The sequence below is a fragment of the Coregonus lavaretus genome (genome assembly GCF_964263955.1).
Source record: "Coregonus lavaretus genome assembly, chromosome: 14".
NCBI lineage: Eukaryota > Metazoa > Chordata > Actinopteri > Salmoniformes > Salmonidae > Coregonus > Coregonus lavaretus.
In genome coordinates, this window is record NC_140001.1 from 15,336,257 (window position 1) to 15,347,867 (window position 11,611).

Here is an 11,611-nt window from a genome sequence, read left to right on the forward strand (position 1 = left end):
TTGTGATGTTGGTCATAACTAGGACCAGATGAAATCTGAGGGGCCATTTTCTTACCAATTGCTGACAGACATCAACAGAATTCAAATCTTCAGAGACTGCCACTATTGTCTCTTCCCAATTTGCGCCCTCCCTTGAGGCATGCCTGCATTAGGAAGACGATTAGAGTCAGTCTTGGTGGATTTACATTTTGTTGTTGTTGGTATACACTGGGTGTACAAAATATTAAGAACACCAGCACTTTCCATGACATAGACTGACCAGATGAATCCAGGTGAAAGCTATGATCCACTTCAATTAGTGTAGATGAAGGGGAGGAGACAAGTTAAAGAAGGTTTTTTAAGCCTTGAGACAATTGAGACATGGATTGTGTATGTGTGCCATTTAGAGGGTGAATGGGCAAGACAAAAGATTTACGTGCCTTTGAACAGGCTATAGTAGTAGGTGCCAGGCGCAGCGGTTTGTGTCAAGAACTGCTATGCTGCTGGGTCTTTCACACTCAACAGTTTCCTGTGTGTATCAAGAATGGTCCACCACCCCAAGGACATCCAGCCAACTTGACACAACTGTGGGAAGCATTGGTGTCAACATGGGCCAGCATCCCTGTGGAACACTTTCGACATCTTGTAGAGTCCATGCAGATTAATTGAGGCTGATCTGAAGGCAAAAGAGGCGGGTGCAACTCATTATTAGGAAAATGTTTTGTACACTCAGTGTATGTGTGCAGGAAGTCACCCCGCTGTGTATGGTGACATCATATAGCTTACTCTACCTTTAAAATGAAGATTGAGGCTGTGTTCGAGAGCATCAAAACCATAATGTATCATGGGTAAATTGTGATTGACTGACCTACAGATAATAAGAAGTAGTTATTTATGATGCAAGGTGATGTGTAGATCAGTCAGTCGGCAGCTGCCTGCAGTGTCAGCTGCAATGTCGAACAAGCCCTGAGGCTTTAGCATCCTGTTTGCCCCGCCCTCCAGGACGCCTTTTCCCGTTTTCCAAATGTCCATGTAATGTTCTGCGCATGTGCTATACAAAACCTTTACAGGGCAGGGCCAACAGATTGCTAAGCCACTGATATACAGAATATCATTCCCTAGGCCAGTGTTTCCCAACTCCAGTCCTCCAGTACACCCAACACTAATTTATGTTGTAGCCCCGGACAAACACACCTGATTTAACTAATCATCAAGCTCTCAATGAGTTGAATCAGGTCAGTTTGTCAGATGCTACAACAAAAATGTGTGCTGTTGGGGGTACTCTGGGACTGGAGTTGGGAAACACTGCCCTAGGCATAAGGTTTTAAAGACAAGGCAGTTTCCCAACCTTGTGTAAGAAAATAACAGGTTGAACAGCAGAGCTGGGGGAAAAAAACAGGAAGGTCACTACGAGAGCTATGCACCCATTGTCATAGGGGAGCACATCCTTCACCACCGATACAATAAGAAACTACCCGAAACTGACCACCAGCACCGCCAAGATGACCATGATGGTTCTGAATGCCCTCATCTTCGATTGGTCCCTCTGCTCCTTGTCCCCGCCCCCTTCCCCCGGCCCTGGACGAATCAGAACCCTCAGAATGGCCAGGCTGCAGAAACACATGAACGTAAAAGGGGGTAGGAACAAGCCGAAAAGCGGTTTGGTGGGATAGAATGGAAAACACCATACCATCACCCCCACCCAGCCCAGGGAGACCAGCCAGACGATCCCAGCCAGGGCCCACCTGTACCGGGGGGCTCTGAGTTTCAGGTAGGCCACAGTGTGGACCATGGCCAGGTAACGCTCCAGGCAGGTACAGCAGTGGAACAGAGGTCTACCACACGTGACAAGGCTATCACTCATTATGGAGATGATTATCAATGCATCCACATTCAAGTAGTAGCTAATTGAGAAGCAGGTGATTATGAAGCTGTGGCCTATCTCCATGGCAGCCAGGTTACAGGTGAAGATCTCGTTTGTTTTCGTTGTCGTTGGTGTTGTTGTCATAAGAACTCCCGGCCTGGTTCCAAGCCACATGACCCAGGTGTTGAGGGGGACCATGAGGAGGAAGTTGACCAGGGAGATCACTGAGAAGAGCACCATTGTGGTTCTTGAATCTAAACACTCGAAGATGGGCTGGAAGGGGAGAGAGGTATTGGTGGTGTTGGGGAGGAGAGAGGTGTTGGGAGGGAGATTGGAGGAATACCCCTCCTTTAAGAGGTCCTCCATGAGTGTCTGTGGACGAGAGTGGAGGTGAAAGAGGGTGTGTGTTTATGTTCTCTACTGAAGCAATAGCAGAGGTGCATAAAGATGGCGGTCTCAACTCTTTTGGACATCAGAGCAATGTTGAGGGAATTCTATTTGAGTCAGAGAAGGATACTCATACGATAGGTAAGATATACAAAACCTTGCAGAAAGCCTATCCGAATAAATTAGAGGAAAAACAAAAAGAAATGGAGAAACGTATTCAAGAAAGATCAAGTGTAATATATTATAAAAAATAAAGCAAACTGGATGGAATATGGGGAAAAATGCACTAAATTATTTTTTAATCTTCAACATAGGAATGCTACCAAAAATAATTTATTGAAACTGGTTACAAATGACAGAGTCACCCATGATTCACCAAATGATATTTTGAAGGAGGAAACAAACAAAGTACTTTAAGCATATGTTTTCGTTTCAGTCGCCTCCATCTCCTCTAACTGAAGCATATTGTAGAGATTTTTTTCTATTGATAATGTAAAATTAACAGCCATACAGAAAGACTCATGTGAAGGTGAAATTACAGAGGAGGAACTTCTGGATGCAATTAAAGACTTTAAGTCTGGGAAAACTCCAGGGTTGGATGGCATACCAGTCGAGGTATACCAAACCTTTTTTGATATACTCAGAGGACCGTTATTAGCATGTTTTAACCACTCCTATGTAACTGGTAGATTATCAGACACTCAAGAAGAAGGTCTGATTTCATTATTACTGAAACAGGATACAAGTAGAAAATATAAAGATCCAGTCTATAAAAAATATTGGAGGCCCCTTACACTTCAGTGTTTTAATGCAAAAATTCTAGCAAAAATGTATAGCACATAGAATTAAAAAGGTATTGTCAGACATTATTCATTCTAATCAGACAGGTTTTCTACATGGGCGATACATTGGCGATAATATAAGGCAAGTACTGGAAACAATAGAACACTATGAAAAATCTGGGAAACCAGGCCTACTATTCATAGCAGACTTCGAAAAGGCATTTGATAAAGTATGACAGGGGTTTATATATAAATGCCTGGAGCATTTCAATTTTGGACAATCTCTTATACATTTACATTTTACATTTTAGTCATTTAGCAGACGCTCTTATCCAGAGCGACTTACAGTTAGTGAATACATATTTTTTTATACTAGCCCCCCGTGGGAATCGAACCCACAACCCTGGCGTTGCAAACGCCATGCTCTGTCAACTGAGCTACATCCCTGCCGGCCATTCCCTCCCCTACCCTGGACGACGCTGGGCCAATTGTGCGCCGCCCATGAGTCTCCCGGTCGCGGCCGGCTGCGACAGAGCCTGGATTCGAACCAGGATCTCTAGTGGCACAGTTAGCACTGCAATGCAGTGCCTTAGACCACTGCGCCACTCAGGAGCACCCATAAAATAAATTGGGTTAAAATCATGTATAGTAACCCTAGGTGTAAAATAGTAAATAATGGCTATTTCTCAGAAAGTTTTAAACTGTCAAGAGGAGTGAAACAAGGTTGTCCACTATCGGCATATCTATTTATTATTGCAATCGAGATGTTAGCTATTAAAATCAGATCCAACAATAATATCAAGGGATTAGAAATCCAGGGCTTAAAAACAAAGGTGTCATTGTACGCTGATGATTCATGTTTTCTTTTAAATCCACAACTTGAATCCCTCCACAGTCTCATAGAGGATCTAGATACATTTTCTAACCTCTCTGGATTACAACCAAATTATGATAAATGTACTGTATTACGTATTGGATCACTAAGAAATACAATTATCACATTACCATGTAGTTTACCAATAAAATGGTCTGATGGTGATGTGGATATACTCGGAATATATATCCCAAATGAAATAAATGATCTCACTCCAATGCATTTTAATGGAAAGTTAGCAAAAATAGATAAGATCTTGCTACCATGGAAAGGTAAATACCTGTCAATTTGTGGAAAAATCACCCTGATTGACTCTTTAGTATTATCCCAGTTTACCTATTTGCTTATGGTCTTGCCTACGCCTAGCAAACAGTTTTTTAAATTATATGAGAAAATAATATTCCATTTTATTTGGAACGGCAAGCCAGACAAAATTAAACGGGCCTATTTATATAATGACTATAAATTTGGAGGACAGAAATTATTAAATATTAAAGCATTAGACCTATCACTAAAAGCTTCAGTCATACAAAAGTTATACTTAAATCTGAACTGGTTCTCTAGCAAATTAGTAAGATTGTCTCACCCAATGTTCAAGAATGGCCTTTTCCCCTTTATTCAGATTACAACCTCTCACTTTAAGTTATTTGAAAAGGAAATCATCTCCCAAATATCACTATTTCTAAAACAAGCCATAGAAAGTTGGTTGCTATTTCAATTTAATCCTCCAGAAACGACAGAACAAATAATGCAACAAATATTGTGGTTAAATTCAAATATACTAATTGACAAAAAAACTTTATTTTTTGACAAAATGTTTAAAAAAGGTATAATCTTCGTAAATGATATCATCGGTAGGACTGGTGGAGTTATGTCGCACATGCAGCTAACAAAAACATATGGAAATGTCTGCTCTACCCAAAATTACAACCAAATAATTGCAACATTACCGCAAAAATGGAAAAGGAAAGTGGAAGGGGGAAAAAGTAAGGAACTTGTCTGTCTGCCTTGCATTAAAGAATATAATTGGTTAAAGAAAATTGTGATAAATAAAAAAGTATACCAGTTTCATTTAAGGACCAAAGGATTGACAGCCGTCCCATATAGATTGCAAAATAGTTGGGAAGAGATTTTTGACGTACCGATTCCATGGCATAGTGTTTATGAATTGATACGCAAAACGACGCCGGATTCAAAACTTAGAATTTTTCTATTTAAATTATTATATAAAATTCTTGCTACCAATAGAATGTTATTTATATGGGGGATACAAGCTTCCCATCTCTGCAGATTTTGCTGCGAAGAGACAGAATCATTAGATCATTTGTTTTGGTACTGTCCATTTGTAGCTTGTTTTTGGACACAGGTCCAGGAATGGCTAAATGATTGCAATATTTACCTGGAGCTAACCCTGCAGATAGCACTACTGGGTGATCTGAAAAGTCATAGTCAATCGATCAATAATATAATAATACTTTTAGCAAAAAAAATTATTTCAATTTACGATATGTAGAAACAATGAGAATAGAAAGGTTCAGAATTTTTGTAAAACATCACAGTACAGTTGAAAAATATATGGCAAATAGAAATCCAATATGGATGGTGTTAAGAGATAGATGGGAGGTGTTGAATGGAGCTGAAAGATGGGACTAATAACAACAACTAATAACAACAAGATAACTAATGTAAAGCATACTGTGTCCATAATAAGTATATAGGTTATAGGTGAGAGCTTTTGTGAAAAGCACAGTTAGAAAAATATGGCATATAGAAGCAAACCAGATGGACATCATGAAAATGATCGGAGGAAGTTCAGGAGTAAAAACAAACAAAATATAATTATTGTAGAATTTGACTGTGTCCATAAAATGTATATAGTATGTATGGGCTGGAAGTAGAGGCCTAAGCGTTGTTGTTCACTAGTTTACTCCAATTGGGGAAGGGGTGGTGGGGTTGGAAAGTAATGAATGGAAATACAGTTGAAGTCTGAAGTTTACATACACTTAGGTTGGAGTTATTCAAACTCATTTTTCAACCACTCCACAAATTTCTTGTTAACGAATTATAGTTTTGACAAGTCGGTTAGGACATCTACTTTGTGCATGACACAAGTAATCTTTCCAACAATTGTTTACAGACAGATTATTTCACTTATAATTCACTGTATCACAATTCCAGTGGGTCAGAAGTTTACATACACTAAGTTGACTGTGCCTTTAAACAGCTTGGAAGATTCCAGAAAATTAAGTCATGGCTTTATAAGCTTCTGATAGGCTAATTGACATAATTTGAGTCAATTGGAGGTGTACCTGTGGATGTATTTCAAGGCCTACCTTCAAACTCAGTGCCTCTTTGCTTGACATCATATGAAAATCAAAAGAAATCAGCCAAGATCTCAGAAAAATAACTGTAGACCTTCACAAGTCTGGTTCATCCTTGGGAGCAATTTCCAAACGCCTGAAGGTACCACGTTCATCTGTACAAACAATAGTACGCAAGTATAAACACCATGGGACCACACAGACGTCATACCGCTCAGGATGGAGACGCGTTCTGTCTCCTAGAGATTAATGTACTTTGGTGCGAAAAGTGCAAATAAATCCCAGAACAAAAGCAAAGGACCTTGTGAAGATGCTGGAGGAAACAGGTACACAAGTATCTATATCCACAGTAAAACGAGTCCTATAACAACATAACCTGAAAGGCCGCTCAGCAAGGAAGAATCCACTGCTCCAAAACCGCCATAAAAAAGCCAGACTTCGGTTTGCAACTGCACATGGGGACAAAGATCGTACTTTTTGGAGAAATGTGCTCTGGTCTGATGAAACAAAAACAGAACTGTTTGGTCATAATGACCATCGTTATGTTTGGAAGAAAAAGGGGGTGCTTGCAAGCCGAAGAACACCATCCCAACCGTGAAGCACGGGGTGGCAGCATCATGCTGTGGGGGTGCTTTGCTGCAGGAGGGACTGGTGCACTTCACAAAATAGATGGCATCATGAGGAAGGAAAATGATGTGGATATATTGAAGCAACATCTCAAGACATCAGTCAGGAAGTTAAAGCTTGGTCGCAAATGGGTCTTCCAAATGGACAATGACCCCAAGCATACTTCCAAAATTGTGGAAAAATGGCTTAAGGACAACAAAGTCAAGGTATTGGAGTGGCCATCACAAAGCCCTGACCTCAATCCTATAGAAAATTTCTCAGCAGAACTGAAAATAGGTGTGCGTGCAAGGAGGCCTACAAACCTGACTCAGTTACACCAGCTCTGTCAGGAGGAATGGTCCAAAATTCACCCAACCTATTGTGGGAAGCTTGTGGAAGGTTACCCGAAACGTTTGACCCAAGTTAAACAATTTAAAGGCAATGCTACCAAATACTAATTGAGTGTATGTAAACTTCTGACCCACTGGGAATGTGATGAAAGAAATAAAAGCTGAAATAAATCACTCTCTCTACTATTATTCTGACATTTCACATTCTTAAAATAAAGTGGTGATCCTAACTGACCTAAGACAGGGCATTTTTACTAGGATTAAATGTCAGGAATTGTGAAAAACTGAGTTTAAATGTATTTGGCTAAAGTGTATGCCAACTTCCGACTTCAACTGTATAATTTAAAAAAGGATATGTGTGTGTGTATGGATGTATGTATATACAGTGGGGAGAAGAAGTATTTGATACACTGCCGATTTTGCAGGTTTTCCTACTTACAAAGCATGTAGAGGTCTGTAATTTTTATCATAGGTACAGAAAATCACATTGTATGATTTTTAAGTAATTAATTTGCATTTTATTGCATGACATAAGTATTTGATACATCAGAAACCAAACAGAAATCAAACAGACTCCAACCTCTCCACAATGGCCAGGACCAGAAAGCTGTGTAAGGACATCAGGGATAAAATTGTAGACCTGCACAAGGCTGGGATGGGCTACAGGACAATAGGCAAGCAGCTTGGTGAGGAGGCAACAACTGTTGGCGTAATTATTACAAAATGGAAGAAGTTCAAGATGACGGTCAATCACCCTCGGTCTGGGGCTCCATGCAAGATCTCACCTTGTGGGGCATCAATGATCATGAGGAAAGTGAGGGATCAGCCCAGAACTACACGGCAGGACCTGGTCAATGACCTGAAGAGAGCTGGGACCACAGTCTCAAAGAAAACCATTAGTAACACACTTCGCCGTCATGGATTAAAATCCTGCAGCGCACGCAAGGTCCCCCTGCTCAAGCCAGCGCATGTCCAGGCCCGTCTGAAGTTTGCCAATGACCATCTGGATGATCCAGAGGAGGAATGAGAGAAGGTCATGTGGTCTGATGAGACAAAAATATAGCTTTTTGGTCTAAACTCCACTCGCCGTGTTTGGAGGAAGAAGAAGGATGAGCACAACCCCAAGAACACCATCCCAACCGTGAAGCATGGAGGTGGAAACATCATTCTTTGGGGATGCTTTTCTGCAAAGGGGACAGGACGACTGCACCGCATTGAGGGGAGGATGGATGGGGCCATGTATCGCGAGATCTTTGCCAACAACCTCCTTCCCTCATTAAGATCATTGAAGATGGGTCGTGGCTGGGTCTTCCAGCATGACAACGACCCGAAACACACAGCCAGAGCAACTAAGGAGTGGCTCCGTAAGAAGCATCTCAAGGTCCTGGAGTGGCCTAGCCAGTCTCCAGACCTGAACCCAATAGAACATATTTGGAGGGAGCTGAAAGTCCGTATTGCTCAACGACAGCCCCGAAACCTGAAGGATCTGGAGAAGGTCTGTATGGACGAGTGGGCCAAAATCCCTGCTGCAGTGTGTGCAAACCTGGTCAAGACCTACAGGAAACGTATGATCTCTGTAATTGCAAACAAAGGTTTCTGTACCAAATATTAAGTTCTGCTTTTCTGATGTATCAAATAGTTATGTCATGCAATAAAATGCAAATTAATTACTTAAAAATCATACAATGTGATTTTCTGGATTTTTGTTTTAGATTCCGTCTCTCACAGTTGAAGTGTACCTATGATAAAAAATTACAGACCTCTACATGCTTTGTAAGTAGGAAAACCTGCAAAATCGGCAGTGTATCAAATAGTTGTTCTCCCCACTGTATATATTTGCGAGAAAAAAAACATATGGGGGATTGGAAGTGATGCAGACAATTACATTGATGGAAGTTACAATCTATCTGAAATATTAAAGCTGATCTAACCCCAAAATTGTTTTTTAAAGATTATCTTCGAATAAAATATAAACTTTGGAACCAAGACCTAAAAATAACTAATATTGGTACAAGCCGGAGGGAGTGTTGGAACATAACTAACAAAATTACAGTTAACGAAAATGTACAGTTAATCCAGTATAAACTAATGTACAGAATTTGTTGTTTGGAAAAATAAATTAAAATCGTGTTAAAGAATGTATGCAAAAAAATAAATAAATGTTGTTTTGCTATGTTGGGCGTATTGTACATTTCTCTCCGTGGCTCTCTTTTTTTTGTATAGTTATTAGTGGAGTATACATGATCTCAATTTTAGCTTCAAGATGCCGGCAATTTGAAAAAACTAAAAAGTGGATTGTGCTGATATCACGCTCGGTAGTTGAACTCAGTGGCTAGTGCTAAAACAATGACATCATATTTACATTTTAGTCATTTAGCAGACGCTCTTATCCAGAGCAACTTACAGTTAGTGAGTGCATGCATTTTCATACTGGCCCCCCATGGGAAACGAACCCACAACCCTGGCGTTGCAAGCGCCATGCTCTACCAACTGAGCTACAGGGGAATCATATCTGAATTCATGCACATTTGCATTTATTTTAAATTCTGAGCCAAATCTGAAACTGCACCTCATTCAATAAGGAACGTAATATCATAACAATATAATTAATGATAATAAAACAATACATTAGACATAGTTGAGCAGTTACCATTCATATATTGCATCAATATTAAAATATGAGCAATATTCTAATAATAGATCAGCAAAGTTTGGTATGTCAACATTATAAATAATACTGTACATCTGAATTGAATACATTTGAACAAAACTTACACAAGGATTGTGTCTATCTCCCTGAAGTGTGTGTCTCAAATCGTTCACTGTACGTGAGAGGAGAGTAACATACCCAAACAGATATACTGCCTAAAAGCACACACACACATGGAAATGTCAGAAACGCCATCAATCTAATGATCATCAGATGATTTGCATATGTTTCAGCCTAGGATGTCTCTTTGTTTTGCTTATTTGAATGGGATCAGCTCTGCCACTGCTAAAAAGTCATAGCAATTTCTAGAGTTGCTATTTTCTCAAGTTTCCTTGTGTCAATTAACTCATAACATTCCTGGATTACTCATTATATTAATAAAGTCCGATTTAATTAACAAATATACGATAGTCAGTTGACATTTTTTGGGGGGTATAAAACTGTGTACATACGGTGCATTCGGAAAGTATTCAGACTCCTTCACTTTTTCCACATTTTGTTACGTTACAGCCTTATTCTAAAATGGATACAATTATTTTTTCCCCTCATCAATTTACACACAATACCCGACCCACATTTTTGCTAATGTATTAAAAATAAAAAACAGATACCTTATTTACATAAGTATTCAGAGTCTTTGCTATGAGACTCGAAATTGAGCTCAGGTGCATCCTGTTTCCATTGATCATCCTTGAGATGTTTCTACAACTTGATTGGAGTCCCCCTGTTGTGAATTCAATTGATTGGACATGATTCGGAAAGGCACACACCTGTCTATATAAGGTCCCACAGTTGACAGTGCATGTCAGAGCAGAAACCAAGCCATGAGGTCGAAGGAATTGTCTGTAGAGCTCAGAGACAGGATTGTGTTGAGGCACAGATCTGGGTAAAGGTACCAAAACATTTCTGCAGCATTGAAGGTCCCCAAGAACAAGTGGCCGCCATCAATTCTTAAATGGAAGAAGTTTGGAACCACCAAGACTCTTCCTAGAGCTGGCCGCCCGGCCAAACTGAGCAATCGGGGGAGAAGGGCCTTGATCAGGGAGGTGACCAAGAACCCAATGGTCACTCTGACAGAGCTCCAGAGTTTCTCTGTGGAGATGGGAGAACCTTCCAGAAGGACAACCATCTCTGCAGCACTCCACCAATCAGGCCTTTATGGTAGAGTGGCCAGACGGAAGCTACTCCTCTGTAAAAGGCACGCCTGGAGTTTGACAAAAGGCACCTAAAGGACTCTCAGACCATGAGAAACAAGATTCTCTGGTCTGATGAAACCAAGATTGAACTCTTTGGCCTGAACGCCAAGAGTCACATCTGGAGAAAACCAGGCACCGCTCATCACCTGGCCAATACCATCCCTACGGTGAAGCATGGTGGTGGCTGGTGGCAGCATCATGCTGTGGGGATGTTTTTCAGCGACAGGGACTGGGAGACTAATCAGGACCGAGGGAAAGAAGGACAGAGCAAAGTACAGAGAGATCCTTGATGAAAACCTGCTCCAGAGCGCTCACCGACCATAAGCACACAGCCAAGACAATGCAGGAGTGGCTTCAGGACAAGTCTCTGAATGTCCTTGAGTGGCCCAGCCAGAGCCCGGACTTGAACCCGATCGAACATCTCTGGAGAGACCTGAAAATAGCTGGGCAGCGACGCTCCCAATCGAACCTGACAGAGCTTGAGAGGATCTGCAAAGAAGAATGGGAGAAACTCCCCAAATACAGGTGTGCAAAGCTTGTAG